This window comes from Dipodomys merriami, unplaced genomic scaffold (genome assembly GCF_024711535.1).
Source record: "Dipodomys merriami isolate MVZ:Mamm:240054 unplaced genomic scaffold, mDipMer1.0.p SCAF_82, whole genome shotgun sequence".
In the NCBI taxonomy this organism is placed as follows: Eukaryota; Metazoa; Chordata; class Mammalia; order Rodentia; family Heteromyidae; genus Dipodomys; species Dipodomys merriami.
This window is the reverse complement of record NW_027206424.1, coordinates 3074552-3100000: the sequence shown is the minus strand read 5'-3', so window position 1 is coordinate 3100000 and position 25449 is coordinate 3074552.

Genomic DNA, 25449 nt, shown 5'->3' with positions numbered 1-25449 from the left:
ATAATTGGAGTTATTGTGAAGATAGGTTTTAAATTACCGCCTTCCAACGTTGAATGCAGCTAATAGGAAACCCAGCAATCCAGTTGCCCAAGTCAAGTACTAAATTTTTAAAAAGTGAAATACAATATGTAACACCATGGCCCCCAGCCCTAGCATCTTAAACATCTCTCTCCTTTAAAAACCTCCAGAGTGCTAGGCTATACTAGTTATTACCAATTGAATTTTCAATAGCCAACTTTCCAAGCCCTAACTTTGACAAATTTTATTTCACATTTGTCAAAGGAAATAAAGCTGACAGCATTACAGGGACTATGTACAAAAAGTAGTATCTCAACTCCAACAGTCCGTCCAACCTTTCTTTCCCTGGGGGAACGTAAAATCTGGACCCAATTCACAGCTTTGTTTGAACACTATATTTTGCCTTTTCTTTGCTCCTTTGATATTTATTTCAGTGTTAAATCTATTCTTCCCTTCATCTATTACCCTGTTTTATTTCTGTTTTTTGAGAACCTATATTTTTGCTAATAAATATTCACTGCATCAATTCATGCTGTACTTAATATGCCCAGTGCATGTTTTCTGTGCTAACTTTGCAACAGATTGAGTGGACATTCCACCACTGCAGGATAGTCATAAAATTCAGGAACTTATAAAACCTACCTTTCCCCTTCCACTGCTTTGCTACAGTGTTGTTTCCCCTTGGTCTCCTCCCCCCACGGCGTTGGCAGCCCTGAGCAGAGCCACAGCTCCCCCCTGTGGCCTCCTGGGGGATGGCGTCCTGGGCACCACGGGAGACTCCCCTTTCCAATGCCATTCAGGAGATGGCGGTTGTGCCAGCTCACATGTTAAGCCCGGTCTGCAGGTCCCACGACTGGGAGCCAGAGGTGGGCAAACAAGAAAGCAGGCAGGACAGAGACGACGTCCTCTAAGCGCAAGCCCGCATTCGCATCTGTGCCCGTGTAAGCGGGTAGCAATTAGTGACCGCGTTTGCTTCTCTCTCTCCTTCAGCAAGCACCCCACTGGCAAGGCAGCATTGTGAGGCTGTGGGTGCGAGGCTGAGCAGACCAAGGGCACACATGGGCTGGATGCTCACATCCAGGTGGCTTTGGGGAACCATCTCACACCAGGCTCTTGCCAGATTCGGGGACACACTTGGTTGCAAGGAAAGACTATGCATTCTACTTCTAGAAAGTGGAATGATAACCAACTTAAAAAAAAAAAAAGCTGAACATATGACAGCGGCTCAGCTGGAACCAGGAACACACTGTGGCCACATCTTTGATCTTCTGCATCACATTAAGTAACAAAGACCAGAGGACTTCAGATATGTACTAGATAGGCTGTGTTTGATCACAGTAAAATGCTTCACCCATCCCGGACTATGGATTGCATCATTGATTTTTCTTCCATCGTCCCTCCCCACCAAGAAGGGTCTCTTTTAAGTATGTCTGCTTCTTTTAATTAGATCATTACTGCCATTGTAATGTTTACTCCGTATTGTCTCTTATGCGTAGCAGGGGCCGTTTGAACTGTAGCTGCCCTCGGTATCATGTGGGAAAATACGCTCAGATAGTTAAGTCTGAATAATAAACGTGGCAGCTTTTGTGCATCTGTATACATGTGTACATACATACACACACATTGAAATCACTTTTGATAAACACCCCTGTATGTTGTGAGCTAGGGCAGCATGGAGCAGATGTGCTGTGTTATGCATGCAAATGCCTGCTGTCCACAGAGAAACTTGGTCCGAAGGAGCTGCATGCACTAGAAGTCTCAGGGAAGTTTTCACTGCTGTCCTCTTCAAGATTTGAAGGGAAAGACTCAATGTGCTGCTTGCTTCCGACCTTGCAGGCTGAGCCACCTGGAAGTGTGCCTTTTCTTTTCCTCTCCCTGCCATCACCAGACCATCTGTCTACCCTTCCCTTCTTGTGTTTCCTATTACACGCTCTTCACCATGGCTGCATGAACTGGGCCATCTCTTGGTCGGCCAGCGGTCAGTTGGCTGCCCAGTGGTGGGACCGGACTGCATCGCGAGTGCACTTTCGGGGAGCTCTGCCTCTCGTCGGCTCCGTGTGCATTGGGGTGCAGCTTCAGACAGTGGGTTTGTGTGGAAGAGCAGCTGCAGGATAAAAATAAAATAAAATTATGCCCACAGACTCCAAGTTAGTAACTCTTAAAGTAAAAAAATATCTAAAGTGATCATTCCCACAGACAATAATTAGTATAAGAGGTCTCTTCAAGTCCTGGTGTTTACAAAGTGATTAATTGTGGAAAGCACCTTTGATTTGTTTCTGATGGAGGGCCGTATGATTTTATTCCAGAAGCGGAAGCCTCCAGGCTCAAAGCGAGTGGACCTGTGTGAAGGGCACTGCTCTTAGCATGTTGCAATGTGACTTCTCTGGCTTTGCCTCTGAAAGTATGTTAAATAATAAATAACTTATTAAAGCATGTTGAATGTAATAATGGCCTTTTTCATGAATTGTTGTAAAAGAGATTAGAAAAGTAGAAGAAGCAGTCTTTAGGGGAAAATAACAGGAATTTCTTGCAGTGGGGGTGGTGTAATGGGTTCTATATTTTTAAAATGTGCCGGTACTCCATTCATAGTCATTTAAGTGCTTAAATAAGCACAATAAATGTAAATAATTTACTGCTTTACAAACAGAAAATTGGGCAGAAAAGTAATTTTGAGCAGCAAGTTGGGCTTGCGATCTTGGATGATTTGGGCACCGGCAAAGCACCCCGACGCACTGTTCCTTCAGCCCCTGCTCTTGGGCCTTCTTCTCCTTCATTAGCGATTAATTCAGACAGATATTTAACGTAATAAAGTAAGCACATAAACAAAGAACCCTTTCTGTGCCGTGAGGCTCTTAGACTTCCAATTACCTTTGTGCCTCAATGATCAAGATTAACCCCGAATACCTTTCCCACCCTCCCTCCAGAGAGGGAGGGGGAGGGGAGGGAGGAACAGAGAATGCCAGGCCGACAGGGTAGTTTTTCAAACCTCGTAAGTGGGAAGGGGTGAAGGATTTTCCTTCAGAAGACAAGCTGACCACCCACCAAAATGAGAGAGTCCGGTGAAGTTGTGTGTGGATTTCTTGGCTGAATGGAAGAACTGCACATGGAGGGGCTCGGGGAAGGGACACAGGGGGTCTGCCTCTGAGCTGGCATCCCAGGGGCGGGGGGGGCTGGGACCCTGCTGCGCTCCTGCTCCATTGCCCTAGTGAAGCAGCGTGAATCAGAGATTCTGCGGGGCTGTGAGACTTAGAAGTTCATGCCACTTAAGGTCATCTGGAGTTGTCAACACTCTGTCATTAGTGACGAACTACATGCACGTCCCTTAATATTTACTGTAATAATATTATTCATAATGGACTCATTTGGTATTCATGTGGATATAATATGTGAGTCCATTGTAATTTAGCATTAATTAACGTCCACTTATTGTGGGGTATTGTAGTATAGGAAACAGTTTCTGATAAGAGACACCACTGTAATGTAAGGGGGAAATCTGACTGCAATTTGAATAATGATATACGTTGCTGCCTGTCTTGAGGCTTCTGTCCCTGCATGCATGGGTGCCTGAGGATACACACACGTGCGCACATGCATGCACACACACATGCACACACGCACACTCATCGTGTGCCTGGGCAGCGATCACCAATGTTCAGTTTGAAGCATTAGCAACCCTTTCTATGTCTTACTTGATGTGTTAAGGTTTGTCCCTCTGTGATATCTACACAAGTTGCTAGTTCGTTATTCTTCCTAACAATGATCACGGTCAGTCAGCCAATTGTACTTTAGCAGAGTTAGTATTTTAAGTGACAATTACAACAGAACTTTAAAAATGCAAGCAGATTACCTCCCGCTCCCCCCCCCCCCGCCCCCCACCATTCATCCATCCCCACATCTGCATGCTAAGATATGGATATCCTTCTTCCCTGCCTACCTACCCTCTGGATCAAAGTTTAGAGCGAGTATTCTAAGCAGGGTCGTGATGCCAAGCTGAGCAGCAAAGTTGCTGGGTCGGGGTGGCCGGCTGGCCAGGGAGCAGGGCTGCCTGCTGCGCCCAGTGACGGCCCCTCCCCCCACCCCGCAGCCTGCAGCTACTAATTGCCATTTGCTAGGCTTGTAAGAAGTCCCGAAGCTCAGCCACCATTCTCTCTTGAACTCGATAACATATTTCACTCGTTCTTGTAGCATTAGGGGATTTTAAAACTCCTTTGCCTTTAATTCTTTTCTTTCTTTAATGGGTGACTGGATAAATTCAGTGGTGGATTTTTGTGACACTAAAACAGCAGATAAGTCTATGATGCACTCTTGCTGTGTGGTTTAAAAATCCCTAACCATATGTTTCCTCCCTGGAACGCCTCGTCTTGCAAAATTACAGGAACCGAAGCTTAAAAACACAATTAGGTAGTTTAAAATGAAGTATTAAAGAAATACCACATATATTCCTGATGCCTGTGAGGTTTTCTTCCTCTCTTCTGTTTCAGGTTCTTTTTGTTGTTGTTGTTGTTAGAGTTATTCAGATAGCCTCTGCTGTATTCGATGTTTATACTAATCATGCCCCATATTTTTTGGATTATGTTATATAGGCTGTGGTTAAATTATAAATGAGAGAGTGAACTACCGGATTCTTGTCACACAGCAGCTTTTATGTTGTTACAGAAAATGCAAAAAAAAAAAAATGTTTTGCGATGAAGGGGCCCCTAGCTTGTTTTGTGCTGCCGAATGTGTGCAGGCAGACAAGTGAAGCAGTGTGTAGGAATGTTTTTCGCAGTATTTTGAAAATTACAGCACCCTCTCCATCCTCGGAGGAGAAAATGAAAGGAAACTAAATATCCACTCCATAAATGGCGCTGTAGCCTTGCAGTTCTGCCCGCTTCCCTGCCCCATTCACTCTCCTCAGGAAACACAGAGTACAGACACACACACGCCAGTGTACACACAGCACCCCCTGAACACTGGACCAAGTCACAAGACAAATTACAGTACTTCATGTGGCACTGCGGTGAAAGCCATCTTCCATCGCTTCAAATCCCTCCTTCTTCGGCTGTTTTAAAGGCAAGGGAAAGAAAACTGGAGCATGACCAGAGACTGAAGAAAGGAATCGATGACAGGCTGTAATCTCTGTGTATTTTTGCTTTCCTATTGACGTTATTTTAAATTCACTATACATGAAGACACAGGAAAGATTCTGTAGGTTTCACGTTATCACGCTGCGCAAAGCTCTTGACCCAACTGCCACTTTCTGCCCTGACCCCGGAGGCTTGGGTTTTGAGATATAATTTACGCTCAGCAAATGGATGACATGTTGAGTTTATAGGCAGTGGCGCTGTGTGTCTGTGGTAACTGCTTCACTTTAGAAACTTGTTATGGTGCAGGCACGAAGGATAATTTCCTGCATGAAATCTATAATCGTGCTGAACCCTTTGGTTAATTTGTCCCCCGACTCATGCCAACTGAACGGGGGTGAGAGGTGAGCGAGCAGAGCGGCGGATCCGATCCTCGCTGTCTGAGGTCGCTGCCTGGACACCTCTAAGGGCGGTGGTGGCGGTGGCCGGGCAGCCGGCAGCCACCGCTGGAGTTGTTCAGATGCGTTTCCCAAGGAGCAGAGCTCATGTGGAAATCAATAGCTGCACGTATGCCCTTCATTTGTGCAAAGTGTATTCTTGAGTGTCTAAAAGAACATTTGATGCGGATGTTAAAACGGGGCTGGCAGAATCTCTCTGCCTCCCTTCCCTTTCATTCCGCAGTTTGCAGCTCCTCCTTCAGCAAGCAGGGCAGACCACCCAGGCCACGCCCTCCTGCCTGCACCCTGGCCTGGGCTTCTGCTCCCCTGTAACCAGCCTTAAGGATTCTGCTTTCTTCTTCTTCTTGGCTTCATTGTCTGGATGAACTGCTCCTCCAAATAACAAACCTTCTTCCGCAGCTCTGGGCGGCGTGTGGTTCGGGGCTACCTCTGAGCAACGCGTGCGGGCCGTGCGTGAGCCGCGCCGATGCCTGCCGCTCCTGTTAGGAATCAGGCTGCCTGGAAACAGCCCGGAGCATCACAGTTGATGATTTCACCAAATTTGCATCTTTTCAACAGTAATGAGGATGGCTGGCACACATGCCTGCAGACTCTAAATAGATGTTAAGTGGTTGTTTCTAGTTCCTTCCTCTTGGCTCCCAGACCTACTTCCCATCCCCACCCACTCCCAGTCTTGTGCTCCGAGGCCTGGCGGCCCCTCCCCGAAGCCAGCCACAGACTAGCAAGACTGAATGTCTGGGCCAGGACCGCCTGCCCCTTGCTCGGCACACTCTGCCTGCCGGGAGGGGAGCCATGGGAACTGGTGGTGGTGGTGGCGGCTGCTGAGCACCACAGGGCTGCCCAGCTAGAGGCCCGCCCCGGGCCTCTCTCCTCCTGTATCGGGAATGGCCACCCTGGCCTAGGCGGTGAGGTTTAAGGAGGGAAGGGTGGAGAGAGGGACCGGCCTGGCCACGGTCTTCCAGAAGGCCCCGGCCTCCTCTCCTAACTGGTAGCGAGAAGAACGGGAAGAAGGTTGTCCCATAGCAAATATTCTTTAGTGTGGTTTTGATTAAAGATGGAATAAAGTTTTGTGTTCTGCAAATGTACCAGATGTTTCATTTAATTTTTCTTTCTTTTTTTTTTTTTTTTTTTTTTTGCTCTCCTTCTGCCAAGAACTGGCTGGTCCACTTGCCAGGGCCGTGTGCTGTCCAGGGGCTGTCCAGGGCCGTGTGCTGTCCAGGGGCTGTCCAGGGCCGTGTGCTGTCCAGGGGCTGTCCAGGGCCGTGTGCTGTCCAGGGCTGTGTGCTGTCCAGGGTCATGTACTGTCCAGAGCCGGGCCTCCCTGTGAGGCTTGCAGCAAGTGCAAGGTGGAGGCTGCCATCCTAGTTGGATCTCTGGAGAGATGGCCCCGTGGCCTGGGCTCCTTCCTCCAGGCAAAGGGGCCTCTGTCTCTCGCTGTCTTGAGGGGCTTCGCCATCCTGGGTGATGACACGGGACTGTGGGTTCTCCCCTCCTCTGGCTCTGCTGAGTACGGAGGTACTTGCATCCGAAGGGCTCTCGCTAGAGCCAGGGCCTCTGTGGTACCACAGGAAGGATGGGCCTAGCCTCTGAGGACCACTCCCGGAGCCTTGTAAGTATCTTGTAGATGCTGCCTTTGTCCGGGTGGCCAGAGAGGTCGAGTGTCCGCTGGCATGTCCCCTTTGTGGCCCCACAGCCACAGGGGCCTTGCTGCCAGCTACCACTGGAAGAATGCATCACTTCTTGACACAAACCAGCACTTGAGGCTCTTTTCTCTAAAATAACATCACCGTGTACACAGCCCTCCGCGCCAGGAGGAAGGAAGAGCCATGGCTGACGTCTGACAAAACCCATTTTCCCTACAAATGTCACTTTTTTCTATTTTCAGCAAATGTAAAAGTCTACGCTTTAGATTTAAAATGTGCTCTACAACATTAGAGTTACTTCTCTTTTCTGTATCCATAAAGGACTACACGGAGCACAGTAGATAACCTACTCGAAAGGATTCAGGCATGGAGAAATGGAATCAGCCTTCTCCCGATTCCGTGACTGTGCTGCAGTGGTTTTAGTTGAGGCCATGGCTATGTCTCCCAGAACAGACACCTGGTGATGGGAACTGCAGCCAGTGTGATCTTCTCTTTGCAAAGGCACTCCGTACTGGATGCCTGAGACAGGAGAGAGAGAGGGCAGGACAGGACCTGCATCCTCGTTGAAACAAGAGACAGGCGGGATACAGCAGGACCAGTGCCCGGGGAGAGAGCTGCTGGCCTCCGAGGGCCTCATGCCCTGGAGGGAATGGGCAGAGTTTTGGGGGGCAGTGGTCTTCAGAACCCACAGTCCAGAACAGCCTCAGCAGGCCTCTGCCCTCTGAAGCCAGGCAGTGATGCCCAGGGTACCTGCCTACATCAGCATTGTAGATTCACCTGCTCATGCCATCCGATCTGCTGGGTGCCTTGAAGTCTATTTCTTCTCCCGATGATGGATAACAAAGTGACTGATAATGAACTTCAGCTTGCATCAGGAAATTGAAAAGACGTTAAAAAACAAATCCAGCCCCTCAGGTGCCTGGCCGGGTCCATTCTGGGGGCCGTGGCTGGTGGGGCCCTCACCTGTCTCTGGCTGGTTCCATTGCTGTCCCCTTCCATCACCTTGAATAAAATATTACGCACAAAACTTAATTGCTTCAAGACAGCTCCTTTCAGAGGTGCCTTGAAATTCCCCTTTCATTTTATTCCTCTCTATGGTGCCTAAAAGCTACGTCAGCAGAAACTAAAATTAGAAAAAGAAAACACCTACTTCTCTGTTATTAACAAGGTAAGATTATTAGTTGCTTTCCTAATTAGAATAGAGATTTTATTTACCATATAAATATTTAAAATGCCCTCAGCTGAGCTCATTTAAGAAGATCTTGTTATGTGTGTGTGTGTGTGTGTGTGTGTGTGTGTGTGTGTGTGTGTGTGTGTGTGTGTACATACATAGATATACACATACATATTGGCTTTATTTGTCATATATTTTTGTTTTTGTCTTCATTCCCTCTTTACACTTCTGTAAAACATATACTAAATGCATCCTGTGTGACAGGGCAGCTCGGTACCATTCTGGACTTTGCCACTGTGGCAGGAAGCTTGCCAATTCCAGGGAGCTCGGCTTGAAATTGAATACTCTTGCCGCGCCCCCCGCTTCGCATCCCAGCTGTGGTTTATGGTGTGCGCCCCACCCGCATTTCCCTTCTCTGGGAACCCCATTACTTTCGTCCACACTCATGCTCTGACCTGTGCTACTCGGAAATTTTTGAGATGAAGTCATTGTTGGTTTGAGTTACTGGAGAGACGGTGATTTGTGCAGCTGGGCCAGCTCAGGGGCGGCAGCACTCAGCCCTGGCAGCCCTTGGTGAGAAACGGACAGGAAAGGGGGGTGGGGGAGGAGAAGGGCCTCTGACAGAAGTGGGGGTCACACACGCATGTGACCCGGGGAAAGGAGAAACACCGCCCAGCAGTGCGGGACTCAGGAAAAATAAAAACGCTTGGCTTCATGAAAACTCCCAAGTGGTAATCATTTTCTTTATTACCAAACCGGCAGCAAGATGCACACACACATGCACGCATGCACGTGCACACACATGCACACTATGAAGATTTGTGTTCTTGAGACTTGTAAGCATTCTCTTTGTTAAAACAGGGTGTCCTGGGTGCATACAATGCTTTGCTGGTGTCCGATGCCCATCCCCTAGCTCGTGAGTTTGTGTGCAGTGCTTGAGACTCCACAAGGGGTTTCTGTGAACAAATTCACAAGGGCTTACTGCCTACACCCTGGAGGAGGTGATAGCTGGCGGGGGAGGGGGGCCAGGGTCGTGACCCCTCCCTGCCCCCAGCTTCTAACACGCCCGTGACCCACACACTTTACAACATAACATCCAGATGTCCAAAAACATTTTTGTTAACTCTATGAAATTTGATAGAACACGAAATGTAATAGCACATGAACTCAGTGACATAACTGTAAAACAGCGCCCAGCATTCTATATGTAAAATTGTCGTTTTTCCTGATGGTGGGGGAAAAAAACTCCAACAGAGCCCTGAGGGCTCACATGGGGATCTCCACGCTGTCTCCCACCTTCGACCCCTCTCCCCCTCTCCCTAAAGTATCCCTCTGCCCCGGAGGTGTGTCTCTCCCCAAGCCCTCAGAGGCAGACATGCTATCCTATACTGCAAATATTCAGGTTTCTGGTGATGCTTTTGAACGCGCTGCGTTTGTGAAGGGCAGCAGCATCTCCGTTCTCCAGTGCTAGTGTTTTGCCTTGACAGGAGGCTCGGACCCATCTGCGCTCACCCTCCAGTCCATGGGGTGCAGGACAGGGAGCTGTGGATGGGGTGATTCCTTTCCCTCCTTTCTGTGGCTCTACCAGCTGGGAAGTTGTGGGAGCAAAGCTCCTTCACCTTCGACCCCCGGCAGTGGTGTTCTTTGCCTGGATGCTGTCCCTGAGCTCTTCCGCTCAAGGCTAGCACTCTACCACTTGTGCCACAGTGGTAGCCACCGTGCTACTTCTGGCTTTTTCTGTCTATGTGGTGCTGAGGTATCAAACCCAGGGCCTCATGCGCATGAGTCAAGCCCTCTACTGCTGAGCCACCTTCCTAGCCCCGTGGTGTTCATTTTTGCTGAAAAACTGCAAAGATGATTCATATTCTGTGCAGTTTCCAGATGCAGAGGCGTTCAGAGCTGGGGTAGGACCGCAGATAGGGGTCTCCTGCCTCTGAACACAGGGCTCAGGTTCACCAGGTGGCAGGTGGCCTTGTCCCGCTAATACTTGGATGAAAGCAACTACTCCAAAAGGCCAGGGATTGCTGTGGCTCATGCCTCAGTTTCCCCACAGCCAACAGGAGGGAGTGAAGCTAAGCCTGCCCTTTCTTGGAGGAGGGGGTCTCTGTTTTATCCTGGATTCATGAAAGAAGTCAAGAGTCAACTAGCTGACATCAGTGCTGAAGGACATTTTACTCCTTCCCAGTTACAATAAAAAAAAAAAAATCCCCTGGGAGCATGCCATAGGCCTATGAAGGGCGTTTTAAAAATGAGAATTACATTACATCATAACTGTCTACAGCCTCATTTCCCTTCCTGAACACTTTGGTCATACTAGTCTGATTTATTTGTATTTTAAATATGTTGATATTGGTCCTTACACATGATTGTTGACTATGACATCTTCTCACCTAAGATTGTATCATAACCTGTTCCTGTTTTTCATATAAAATCTTATAAAACCACTTACCTACAGCAGAACTCCTACAAGTGGATTTAACATCACCTGGGGGTTCTTCTCTTTTTTAGGTGGTGGCAATACTTGGGTTTAAAGTCAAGGCCTTGCTCTGATGAAGTGGGTACTGTACTGCTTGAATCAAATCTTCAGTCTTTTTTTGTTTTTGCTCTGTTGTGTTTTTCAAATGAGGTCTCACTTTTTGCCTGGGCCAGAATGCAGCACAATCTTATTTATGCTTCCCACAGAGCGGGGATGGAGGAATGCTGCTGCCTCTAACTTCTTAATTGTTTGAGAAACATTCCACCGTGGCTGGCCTTGACCTATCCCTCATCTCATCCCCTGAGTAGCTAGGATTACAGGCATGAGCCACGGTGCTGGATAAACTAATTCTTATGATTGGACATGTATGGTTTTATCTTTGCTGTCAGATGCACCCCTACCCTGGCACCTTTTTGTAGGAGGTTGACCCGCCTCTGAGCCAGGTAGCAGGGCTGACAACTATAATCCCAGCTACTCAGGAGGCTGAGACCCAGAGGAACCTGACTCAAAGCCAGCCTGGGCAGAAAAGACTCTGGTTTCAAAATAACCAGCCAAAAGCGAAGGAGGAGTCGTGGCTCAAGTGGCAGAGTCTGACTCTGTCTCAATGATAGCTCTGGAGGAGAAGCTGAAATTCACATTCTGAGATTGCTTTTGGTCCATTTTGGATTTTGCTCATCAAACATAGCAGGTACCTGAGGATGCGTTGTTTAATTGGAATCTTTTAATCAGTGCTGGCAGTAGACTTTTTGGAATATATGCGAGGCATTTGCTTTTGTTCCAGGATTCTGTGTACACAATTACATGTCATGCCCTGTCACTTACAAAGTAATTGTAGTTGTCAACTGGTATTGTTGAATAGAGGTGCCGTAGTTTTCACTTGAAATACCTACTGAAGTGAAGAATGGAGGAGAGCTTTCTCCTTTGCCTCCTGCTTTTCCTTTTCCCTATGTTGCTTTGCTTTGTTTGGCTTTTGAAAAACAGGCGCCGTCACCCATGTGATTCTCCAGGTAGAATAGAGAGGAGCAATACCATTTGCTCGACACGTTCCCAACTTTCCATGTGGGCCTGCCTAATGGTTGCCATCTACGCAGTGATGTTGTTTAGCACTTCATAGCAGTGCCTACTGAAAGTAGTTTCAACCTCCACAGTTCTTGTAAGTCTCCAAAGCCTGGTGATGGAAGGAAAGGGTGGGCTGGTGGCTCCTGCGGGGTTGAGATAGAATGTGTGAGAACGTGTGAGCCGCACGTGGTGACATGCGTGTGTCCCGGGGCCGGTTACAAATGCTGGTCTTTTATCACAGGACTGGCAGGACTTGCTGGGCTCCTGTGAAGTGTACGAACGCTGGCAGGATATGAGCATCTCACCTGGACAGGAGACCTGGCTAGAGCCACAGGCAAGGAAGACGTAGGAACCCAGATCCTTCTTCCCTCCTGGAGCCCAGGGCCTACTGTTCTCCTCAGTGACTACATGTTTGTCTCAAACTATTTTTTAATGTGTGAGGAATTCCTGATTTTGAGGCAGCATTCATTGTTCGGCATTATTTCTCTATATTTGTAGAGGGATAGCTCCCGCGTGCTCCTTGATTCAAAGATACTGATACTCCCTTATAGAAAAATGGGGCGAAAGTTGTGTATCACCTATATGTATCATTTCTTCAATCACTGATAGACTACTTAATGATCCTTAAGACAATGCAAAGGTTAGGCAAATAGCTTTTACACTGTATTGTTTAGGGAGCGAGAAAGGAAAATTGTCTCTTCATGTTTTGGGCAAACACAGTGTTGTACAATGTCTTTTGGGTCCATTGGTTGAATCATGGGTTTCAAATCAACTCAGAAGGCCAGATATCTTTGTGGATAAAGGTATTTCAATAAGGAGTTAAACTGTAGTTGCAGCAGTCAGATTGAGAACAGACATGGCCTTTCTTCATGGGGTCTGGAGGCTACCCACCGCACCCTTCCCCTTGCTGCTGGCCAGCTGGGGAACGCTGGAGTGCAACTTGAGGTTTTGGGGGTGGGTTTATAATCACTTCCCTTTCAACTCTCTTTGTGGATAGCCCTTCTAGTCTGAGAAATTAAGAAAATATAAGATGTAGGAAAGCCAATGATAAGTACCAATTAATAACTATACATTCAAAATATGGGATTTCTCAAAGAAATGTAGGTGGTGACCCACCTACACGGTTAGAAAAACTTCTTGGGTCTCAGAATATCTAAATTGGCATCTTTATAAAGGAAAGATTTTGAGTTTTCACATTATCTCATCCTAAGCAACATGCAATAATTGTCATGATTATTTGGGGTTTTGGACATGAATCTGTGAAGTGTTTCATAAAGATGAAGTTTGCTGCTGAATAATAAATAAATGAATTGCCAATAACTTGGAAATGGGGTAACAGTGCCTCCTTTCAATTGTCAATCATCTTTAGCACAAACTTGTGTGGTTAGAGTGTCTTAATGAATGCCTTCCAACTGTGTGGAAACCTTGAAGTTCTTGTAGAAGAATCATAAATGAGAAGATGTCCATTCTAGGTATTATATCGAAGAGCTCTGAGCTTGGCAAATTTCAAACTTACTGTTGTCATAATATTCACACAGACATATGTGCACACATGCACACACACACACACACACACACACACACACACACACACACACACACGACCAAAGGAAAGAAGAAAAGAAACTACAAAGCAAACTATACCTGGATTAATGTTATGGATTAATGCTATGCTTTAAAAAATAACTTTATGCACATTTTCAGATATTATCTTCACATTTACTTTGTAGTCTTAATTCAAATTGGAGCCTATTAATTACCATGCCAACTTGAAGCCTTTACAATTAAAATTTAATACATATGCTCCAATGAATGAATCTCACCATTCCTAATCATTCCTCCTCAAGTTTTATTCTTATAGATTTAAGAAAAGCACAATTTTCTAATATTCCACAAGCAATTTGTCCTGCCATTCCAGTTCTTTACTTAATTATAGGCCAGAAAATTATTTACTCTAGTTTTAAATTAAAGAAACAGACAAGTAATGTTGTTGAGAAAGCACAGTTCCAAAGTCAGGACAAAAATGAGTATATGTTTAATTTCTCTTCAGGCACAGAGCTGTGCAGCCCCCGTACAATGGAGAGGTTGAGACAGAGTGGGCCCCTCCACCTTGCCATGGTGTAATGCAATTTAGCTTCATTAAATTACTGGAGGGCCAGTTACTTAAGCAGAATATTGATTTTCAGTCGGGTCTGTGTTTAACATAATTCTGCGTAGGCAACAGCTAATTCTGCATTTGAATCTAACACCCTAATGGAATTATAAGATGCTGTTGGCCACAGGCGGCCACACACCAATCCTGTACATGTCAAAGCAGCCTGTCTCAGACCTGGGACTGACCTGATCCGTACTGTTCCCTGAGATCCGGGTCTCTGGTTCCTGGGTTTCCCATCGCAGCTAATGTAGGTGATGGTTTTGGGGGACTAGCAGTATACCTTCTTGTTAGTTTGTGCCATGTGGCCTAAATACACACTTATGGACAGGATCTTTGGGCATGACAGGGAGCCCTGTTCTACAAGATGTCATCACTGGATGTGGCTATATGAGTCACTATCTCTGTGTCTTGTGCTGTGGCTTTATTGGAAATTGTTAAGACAGTTACCAAAAGCCTCCTTTCTCTGGGCACAATGTCATTTCATTTTCATTTTCTACCTTCATTACAGGTGGCTAAGAGCTTTGAGTTTGAGAGGGGTCAGGTATCCCATTTCCAGGCCAACGCCACTGCTGAGGCTGGGAAATGACTGACATGAAGGGTAGATGACCTGGTCCCCCCATCAACCCGTCGGCACGAGCGATGACTGGCAGGGTGGGCTGGCAGGGGAGCACTCCTTTCACTGTGTTTGAGCCTTGATGTTGCCCTAGCCACAGTCTCCCCTCTCCTCCCCTAGCTCGGTCAAGGCCACCGCAGCTAGGTTGCAGGTCAGTGGGAATCTCCTGGGATACCGGTGAAAATGTGGTTGATGTACTTTTCTCTGCAGAGATTCAGCTGTAGAAAGTCATTCACAAAGTGGTAGCGAAGGACTTTATCTCCTTAGGCAACATCAGTTCAGGACCATTGTAAGATAAGGCATCTTTCTTGGGAAATAGGTGGCAAGGTGTTTAATGTTTGGGCTAGGTATGCCATTAAAATGAGATTTTGGATTTGAGATGAATTCACTTTCATAGGTCACAGTAGCCATTCTGTGTGTGTGTGTGTGTGTGTGTGTGTGTGTGTGTTAACATTTTGTCACTGGGAGCAAATACCTGACTTCAGCAAGTTAGGAGGGGAGAGATGATTTTGACTCACAAACCTCAAGGGTCTCAGTCTACTATCAGCTGTCCACATTGCTTTGGGCCAGAGGTGAGGCTGAGCAGCACAGCAGCAGCACCATGTGCATTGGAGGCGGATCGGCAGTAGCATGCGCAGAGCAGGCTGGCTGGCACAGCTGCAAGAGCGTGTGCGGAAGAACTTGTTCACCTCATGGTGACCAGGAAGCAGAAAGCTTCCTGGCTTCCAGCTTCTTTTGTTTTTGTTCTATGCAGCCACCAACCATGGGGTAGGTCTTGTCCCATTGGCTGCTGCTCCACGTGCCATTCGTCCTGGAAACACCCTCACAGACACACCCAAAATGAACTTCATTATTCTCCCACGCATCTCTCAATCTAATCAAGTTGACAATATTTTTTTCAAACAGAGAGAATTAATAATATAACAGGAACTTAAAGAAAACCCTGAATAATCTAGACAGGTTCATAATGCAAATTAATCCTACTCCTGAGTTTGTTCCGTGTCCTGGTTCCAGTCGCTGGACAGTCACACTTAATTTTCTATAAATTTTATTTTTGCTTCATAAGTGCATTGCGTGTATTTATTTTATTTCTGGATTTAACTTTCAGTGTGACTTATATATAAGCTAATGTTCCCTTGCTCTGGTTTGGTTAATTCATCATTTTATGTTCACTAACTGGGTATTTTTTGAAGACCCTCTCCCCTTTCCCTCATGCTTTCTCCAGTCCTTCTCCTGCTTCTCAGATTTGCCCTTGTCCTTTTCTCATCAAGGTTAGAGAGAACATTTACAGCCTGATATGGGTTCAGCTAATCATCAGTGAATTTTGTCTAAAAGTATATCCCAAGGTTTCAAAACCAATGAATACCATTTATATTGCCTCAATTCTGAAAATAATCTTCACTGTAGAAATACTTGCTCTGCTGTAATTGTATTTTTTCCTAGATGTTCAATTGGTTCTGAGTAGCTATGTAAAATGTTCATGACACTAGAGCAAAATCAATCCTCTTCTTTTACCTGGAGTACATTCTCAAGTCTTCCCAAGTTCTCCAACAAGGTCTTAGGCATGATCTTTCCTTTCATGGAGACTGTGCTTTCCTGGGTTTATGTACTGACTTTGGGTGTCAGGGTCTCACTGGTTCTTGGTTTATTTTCTTGTTATATAATTGACTAACTCCCTAAAAATCTACTTTCAAACTAAGCTTTCCATAAGCTTGCTTGCATTTATTTTATTTTGGAAATTGCAGACATTAATAATATGAAGTAGTTTTATCTTGGTAATTTAATACATGCATACAGTGAACTTTGAACAAATTTACAACCTCCATTTATATTTGCATTCCTCTCCTCCTTCTTCCCCCTTTTAAAACAGTGGTGAGTTTCATGTGTGTGTGCGTGCATGAGCGTGTGTGTGTGTATTTGAAGATACACACACACATATGTAACATTCTCTGGTACTTTTCAGTAACTTTTCCTTTCTCCTTCCCCTTGCCCACTGATCCTCCCATAGGCAATCTAGTTTTTACAATTATGTTCCATTATTATTATTTATTAATCATCTTTGTTGTTATTTTAGGTCTACCTTTTACAAATGAGCAAGAACATGTAACAATTGGCTTTTTGAGTTTGGCTTATCTCACTCAGCATGATGGTCTCTCATTCCTTCTTATTTTTGGCTGAATAATACTTCATTTTCTCTATCCATTTATCAGCTGTAGGACACCTTGGCTTTCCCACAGTTTGGCTATTGTGAACAGGGCAGCAATAAGCATGAGTATGAACATTTCTCTTTTGAGTTTTGACAAATATCCAGAATACACAAAAATGTAAAAATAAAATAAATAGCAAAAGAATGAATAATCTAATTAATTATCAATTGAACAGACAGTTCTTAGAAGAAGTGTATTTAGTAATTAATGCATGAAGAAATTTACAGCATCCTTATCTGTGAAGGAAGTATGGAAGTTCTTATTCTGTCTCTGTACTCAGTGGTAGTTTGTGGGTAGAATTCAAGGGTGAATCAGCACTTGGCACCTGTAAAGACTAGTGACTTCTGGCAGATTTGGGGTGTGAAGTCTGTGGTCAGGCGGATGCTTTTCCTCTGTTGGCAGGCAATCTGGATTCCACCCTTCTAGTCCTTGGTTTAATTAATATCTTGGTTCCATGCTGATGATTTATTTATATTTTATATATTATATATATATTTATATTATTTTATATGTATTTATATTCATTTGTTACAGATATATACTTATTTTATATATTTTATTATATTTTATTTATGATTTATTTTTCTTCTAAAACTATTTTAGTTTATTTGATAAACCTATCATGGTTGACATACATTTTATGTGTTTCTCCAGTTTGGAGAATTCATTTTCATTATTTATTTCCTTTTCTCTGCTTTCTTCATTCCTTCTTTGGGTTATTTTTATTTAGTTGAAGGTGAGACTATTTGATAGCACTTCTATCTAGTTTGGGGCTCTGTCATAGATTGTTTTTCTTGGAAAAAGTCTCAACTTCATCTCCCAAATAATTCATTGCCTAAAAGAAATAAAAATTCAACAGATTTTCCCATTTTCTAGAAATCTTTTTTAGTCTTTGTTCTTTTCCCATCCTACCTTGTTCTTGTTTCTCTAGTCGCAGTCCCTTGAATACTGTTGATGGTTTGTCTTGATTTCTCTTTTTCTAGTAGAATACATTTTCTGGATTTAAAAAAAAATCTGGACTTTCATTCGTTGTACAAAATTTGCAGAGTTTCTCTGTTAATTGTGTTTGTCATCTTTATTTACAAAATTATCTTTTTGGTTACTCTAGGTCACTTAATCTTATTTAATGGTAGGATGTAGCAAAGCTGTCTGAAAGTTACTTGTTTTTTCCAAGCCTGCTTTGTATTAATTGGGGGAGGGAGGTGATCTATCAGGGGAAAAAATCCTTGCCAGAATTTTAAGGGCTTATTTGAGGTCAGAAATATCCACATAATTGCCTAATTCTCCTCGGACAGTTCATTTTCATTCTTTAGGGAAACCTCCTCAGGTGTAAATAGTAAATGTCTGGCTTCTAGATCTGTTCTCAGAGGTGGGTGTTTGTCTGAAGCTCATCTCTAATGTTCATGCCCAAGGGCGCTCAGGATTTTGGTCATCTGTTGTCTCTGAGTGTATTGTGTTCTGCCCAAACTACTAACAATGGGCAGAAGCCATTCTCCCTCCCCAAACTCTGGGTTTTGATGTTACTTGCCTTATATGTCTTTACAATGTTCAACTTTTATAGTTTTTTTTACATTGTATATACTTTCATTTCCTTTTTTAAATTTTAAAATTTTATTTTGTTGTAAAGATGCTATACAGAGGGGTTACATTTACATGAGTAAGGTAATGATGAAGTAGATGAATGGGTCAAGAAGATGTGATACACACACACACATACACACACACACACACACACACACACACACACACACACACAATGGAATTCTATGCTTCCATCAGAAAGAATGATACCACCCCATTTGTTAGTAAATGGAAAGACTTGGAAAAAAATCATATTAAATGAAATAAGCCAGAGCCAAAGAAATATAGGTTTCATGATTTCCTTTATTTGCAATAATTAGTATACATCAAAGATAATCTTATCAGATGAGAAGAAAAGCCCAAAAGCTATGTACATATGACCATGTAAAATGATGCTGAACTAAATGACCCCGAGATATGGACACAAGAAGTTTTTCTTCATTGTTGCTGTATTTAATGTACTATGTGATTTTTTGTTGTTTCTTTTGTATGTTCTTCCCCTTATGGTAAATCCCCTGTTGTCACTGTATTTGATTCCAGTGCCCTGCATCTTGTATATACATTTTTCTAATTTTGGAAGAGGAAGGGGAATAACAAAATGCTGAAACAAGGACACAGGATGACCCAATGCAACAATGAGACTCACAGGATACTATGTTGCAAGCAAACTTTATAACTTTGGGGGGGGAAGTATGGGAGGGAAGGGATAGTAGGAGAAAAACAAAGGAGGGGGAACAGTGTTCCACAAGAAATAACAGATTTTTTTTAAAAAAAAACCTTATTTTCAGGAGAGGAAAAAGATGCTCATGCCACCATTTTGACTGGAAAGCTCCTAATTCTATTTTTTTACTATAATCTTTATGTTTTAATTACATAACAAAAATACACTTGCAGTGTTTTGTTGGTCTGCCGTTATGAATAAAGACAAATGCATGATACTCTGTCACAGAACTGTGTGTTTGCTTCAGAACGGTCAGTGTGGCAGGCCAGCAAGAAGGTCTGAAGCATTATCCAGATGAGAGAAACAGTCACGGATGTGAGCTCTGAGCAGGGGCTGGAGTCTGGAGACCTCAGCTTAGTGAGGGGGCAGGGTACTCTTGGGGAGCAGAGGGTGACTAGGCCTCTGCTCTCTGTGGCTCTTAGGCAACTTGACCTGAGGAGCAGGAATCTTCTGGAGATAGTCTCAGGAAGGAATTTTGCTCTTAAGTTCGATGGAAGGGGTCTGTGTCCATGAGTACAGGCCTAGTTTGTTTCCTGTGGCCACCAGCATAGGGGTGTGTTCAAAGCAATGCCTTGATCTGATTTTTTTTTTTAAGGACAATACTTTTACTGTCATTTCCTTTAGGAATTACTGTTACTTTTGAATCAAACTGTTGATCTGATTTTTAAGCCGTTTACAGCCAGCCCAAGCCCTGAGTCTCTCTCCTCTCACCTGCCTGACTGGTGCCGCATGCTCTCTCTTTGTTTCTGGGCTTATCTTTTTCCAGGTGATTGTCTACTTGGCTACTCTTACTTCTTGAGTAATCATAGACTATGAATTGACCCATTTAACAGATCAGAATAAAGGGTGGGAATCTCTTCCCTTCCTCGGAAGGCTCAAGTTTGAACTTGGCATAAACAACAGCTATTTCCTGCAGCTTTTTGCCCCATGCAAGAGAATCTCAGAAGCGTCTGTGCCAGGGGGAGGAAGGTGTTCACCCTGACAAATCAGGGGCCTCAGGAGGTTTGGGGCCCATCTCCCCGCTGGTCCTGGAGGCCTGCGGTCCTCCATCGCACACCTCCCTTGTGCAGATCCGCTCTGAGGGCCACTGTGTCGTTGGAAGTGTGCTAGGAAAGTTCAGTGGAAAGCAGAAGTGCAATCTGCAGGATGACTTTGTCTTTGAGGGTCAATGGGCATCCTCTCAGACTTGCTGTGTCAGGTGATGGATAACTAGGTCCTTTTCAAGGTGCTGAGAATAAGTTGCCGCCTGCAATGTGGGCAGGACTTGGCCAGATACTTTTTCTCATGTAGGGAACAGGGATTCAAGTCTCCAGATATTACCAGGATAATAATCTTATCTGTAAAACATTTCTTTAAATAAAGAACAAAACTAAGAGATTCTACAAATCCTAAACGGCGAGGGGCAAACGGGAGGGCTTAGGATAAGCACTTGATGGTTAAAACTTAGTAGGTATCTAAAATTCCTTTAACATTCGCACATCTTTGTTATTTTCCACTGAATAATAGAACAACTATGAAACAATGAAACAACAAATAATACAAACCAGTATGTACATAACTTTTTCTGAGTTAAATTGTTTGGTAATTGTGAAGGTTTTGGTTCCTCAATAATACATTTGATTTGAAGGATGAAGCCTGGGACGGTGAGTCAGGTGACGAGAATCCCACACTGTGACATCAGTGAGAAAATGTCCCATAACGCCTGACTTTCCCACTGGCCAGCATTGATGTGCGCAGATCTCTAATGTTTAAAAGGTAACAATACCTATCCAATTATTGTAAATAGGGGTAATGGAATCTGGTTCAATGACCGGTGAGTAGAAGATCTGTTGGATGTGAGACACACCGTTGGTCCGTGGAGCAGCGTGAGGCTCACAAGGCCGGCGCTCTGTCCTTGTGTGGGTGAGCGTGTGGGTCTGAGACCTCCGAGGACTCTGGCAGTTACCTTTGCACTGTCTTATAGGAAGGCAGAGTTGATGGGTAGCTTGGGTGAAGCCATCTGCCTCACCCTTGTCCCTTTTCAACACTAAATTCGGATAAAATGAGACAGCATCTCTGAAGAAGCTGGGGAGGGCTCTGAGCCCCGGGGTAGGCTAGCAGTATGAACAGCGCGGCTCACTGTGGAGTCCGCACTTTCCCTAGAGACCTCACCAGGCTGATCACCTGGCTTGTGTGGGTTCACTGGAGAGCCTTCCGTAGAAGCGGGCCCACCTACCCCAAAGCGCCGTCTTCTACCCATCTTCCTACTTGATGTAGCAGCGTCCTTCCTGAAGGGCTGGACTTGAACAGCCCTTTCCAGTCACAGGAAAGCCACCTCAAGAAGGGCCATCCACCTTTGGTCAACTCTGTGTCACCACCTGCCTTTATCTCAATGGCCTTGTCTCCCAAGTGAGGGGCCAGCCAGAGCCGGTCCCTGTCAGAGGTCCCACTGACGGAAGAAGGAACCCCCCAAAGAGGCGCAGCGTTTGCTCTTTCCCATCAGATCCTTAGTGGCTTAGTGCCTGTCTTTGCTTTTAGGGATGTGTTTCCTTGAAAGGAGAATCAAGTGTTGGTAAAGAAAGAAACATTACTTGCCCCAACAACAAGATGTGGACTGAGAAGCTCCCAAAGAAAGGGTCTGAATATCAAAGATCCAAGTCCCTAGAATACAACATGGAAATAGATTTGTTGTCTAGTGAGAACAAGATGGCATTTTATGAGAATATCTTCCCTGAGATACTCTCCCTGGAGTCCCAAAAGATGCTCTGTCTATCTGGCGTAGCTCTTACCTACATCTACTGCCCAGAGGCCCAAGAGCTGCCGGGCCTCCTCTGCTTCTGAAAGATGGGACCCAACCCACGTTGTTCTTGGAATAAGTTGTGAGCTGCATGTTCTTCTGGCTGCAATCCGTTGTCCCTGTCTGCCTTACCCCTGCGGTAATGGACTTCATGGCTTTGTCTGAGAATTGAATAGCACCTGAGATCTGAAAAATGAGGCAAAAGAGAGGAAGCTTCCCATAACATGGGAGGAAAAGCATTTGGCTTAAAAGAGGGGCTTTGAGGTAGCTCAGTCACAATGGCCAACTGGTTGCTCCTCTAACCACACTTCCCTATGTCTAAGGCCTCAGGCGGGAAAGTAATGGTCCATTGGTTGCACAAAGCATTCTGATTTGGACATGGCTATGTATGCATACAATGTACCTTGACCAGACACACCTCCTCCATCACTCTCCATCCTCCTCTCTTCTCTCATCCCAAACCAATCCCAACAAATGCCCTCTTCCCAGTGACACATGTCCACGGAGTCTTCAGACCATATTCACTTTCATCACCCTCTGTTCACCCTCCTCACTCCCACGAGACCACGCCCCTCCAACAGGACCTGTTTGAAATGCTTGTCATTCACTTCTTAGGGGCAAGTTAATGGTTTGGAAGGCTTTACCCTGGCACTGTATGCATGCCTGCTCTGTAGTTCAAACAGCTCAACCTCTTCCTATTCCCACTTCCCCTCCCTACACCTCCTGTTGTTCTATAGCTTTCCATGAGTTTTAAGTTGCCATCCTCATTCACAGATACATTATATTTTGGTTGTGTTTGCTCTCCCACACCCAGGTTCTTATTGGAAAGCTATTTCTAATTTTGTGTAGATGTCTCTGGAGTGGAAAAATACTTGGAACATTATTATTTATTTATTTATTTATTTTTGTCAGTCATGGGGTTTGAACTCTGGGGTTGGGCGCTGTCCTTGTGCTCTTCAGCTCAAGGCAAGTGCTCTACTGCCTGAGCCACAGCACCACTTCTGGTTTTCTGGTGGTTAATTGGAGATAAGAGTCTCATGCACTTTCCTGCCCAGGCTGGCTTTGAACTGTGATCTTAGATCTCAGCCTCCTGAGCCCAGGTGCCGAACAACATTAATACTTTAAAGAACTAGACTTACCTAACTATCACCTCTAACGTGCTCTCCTGGAAGTAATTAACAATAACAACAAACCCTATTAAAGCCAACACCAGAGGATCGTGAGTCTAATCCTAGCTACTCAGGAAGATGAGATCCGATATCTATGATATGGAGGATTGAGTTTGGAAGCCACCCTGAGCAGAAAAGTCCACAATACTGCATCTTCAACATAATCATCAAAAAATTGGGCTGGAGATGTGGCCCAAGTGGTAGAGCACTAGCTGAACAAACACCAGTATCAGCAAACAATTACATACAAAGATTTATATAATTTTGTATTTTTGTTTTGTCTCCCCAGTATCCCTCCTTTCTTGTTGTTATGAAGTCAATTTCCATCAATTAGGGGCAAAGCTCTCCACAGCTCCCTACTCATCCCCTCCCTTCATATATAAGTTAGTCTGCAGCTCTGAAGACTAGAATGGCTAGCTCCTTTTCGCTTTCTCCACATTTGCTGCAATAAATGGCTGATTTGATGTATCAAATAAATGAACGAATGCATGAACATGTGGTCCAGATGAGAAGTTCCTTGGCTTTTATTTTGTTTCAGTTTGATAGCCTTAGGAGGAGGGTCTTTCTTCTGGAGTGTTCTGAGGCTGTAAGAAGAGTAGAGAAAGCGAGTCTGTTTCCAGCATTGCTTTTCCATGGTGGGTCCAGTCACCGCTGCTGGCACTGGGGGTTGGAACAGTGGATAGAAACCCAGCTCAGAGATGGTAGTCTGGAGGAGGAACGAGAAGGGATGGGGATGAAGGCCGGCATGACCAACCAACTATTATATCACAGATGCCACCCCTTCCCAGAGAACTCTGGACATCCAGGGGACAGGACAGTGTCCAGGCTGCCTTTCCCATGCTGGCCACCCTTCTCCTGAGCAGGGGATGCAAGGGCTTCTGGGAAAAAATGTCCTGCAGTTTACATGGCTTAGAGCTCACTGCTTGGGGACCAGCTAAGTTCCTAAGAGAGAGGTTTTCTTCCTCTTCCCTACTCTGAATCCTTGGGCCAGAGCTCTGATCTCTAGGCAACTAAAATGGAACCTGCCCCTCCTGGGCTCCTGAAGACCAAAAGGCAGAGAACAATGACCTCTCGAGAGGCCCTGAGCCGCTGTCAGACTCGGGATGTCCCTCCACAGCCTGGCTTCCTGAGAGGGATTCTCGGGTGGGAGCTGGCTGCTCACTGCTGTGGCCTCTCAGATAGTCATGTGCTTCTGAGATCCCAGTCAGCCCGCCAGCCTGGCCAAGGGATGGGCCAGGCTCTGGGTGAGGCGAAAGCTGGCTATGGCTCATAGCTGACCCCCTTCCCCACCCTGCAGCCGCTCCCTGCAGATGTGGGGCGGATGGAGACCCTGGCCTCATGAAGCGCCTCTGGATTGTTCCTCTCCTTGTTCCACACCCCAGTGTCACCCACCCAGCGTGTGCTCTGTCTAGGCTATGGTTTGGATGTAAAGGGCCTCCCTCCTACAGGGGAAGCTTTGTCCCAAGGTGGCGGCATTATTCTGAGAGCTCTGGAAACTTGGGGAGTTAGGGCCTAGCCAGGGGAAATCGTTCGTGGTGGGAGGGCCAGGTGGGGTGGGGTGGACCCTTGGGTGCTGTCCCTCATCCCAGGCCCCCTTTTCTGTCTCTACTTTCTGTTTGCAAAGAGTGAGCAAATGCAGTTGTTGTATTCATTGTACACTATGTAAAAATGGAGCGGTGTAACTTGTGGGCAGGGACAGGCACGAGAACAAAGGAAGGGGGGACGTGGACCAGCAGCATGGTACTCACTGGCTTAAGGGAGTTGTAACTCCTTTGTATAACTCCTTAAGTAGTGATGACAAAGAAGCAAGAAGCCTCTGCTGCACATCCTCACCGCCATGATGCTCTGCCTTACCCAGAGACAATGGAGTCCAGGTAGGGACTGGAACCATGAGCTCCAATAAACCCTTCTTCCTGTAAGTCGTTTCTCTCAGGCCTTGGGTCATGGGGAGGCACCTGGGTTGACTGACCTCTTCCACAGCTAGGTGACATCCAGCTGGCCACACAGACCCAGGCCCTTGCCGTGGCTGTGGTTGGCCATTGACCTGGAAGTGTCTTTAGTTCTCCCTGGAGCAGCTCTTGTTGGGCATCTTTGAGCAGAGGGTGGCATCAGACCCAGGGTCCTGACACTCCTGCAGAGATTAGAAATGTCAAGCTTGCTGGACCAGCTCCAAGAATCATTGCTAGAGCTCTCGGCTTGGGAGACTGAGGCTCTCTGCCTGAGGCCCTGGCTGGAGGCCATGTGGGGTGCGTTGGGAAGGCCACTCCGGCCGGCGCACAGCCTGGGTGGCGCTGTTGGCACACCAGCTCCGCAGGCTTTGCTCTGTAAGGCCAGCC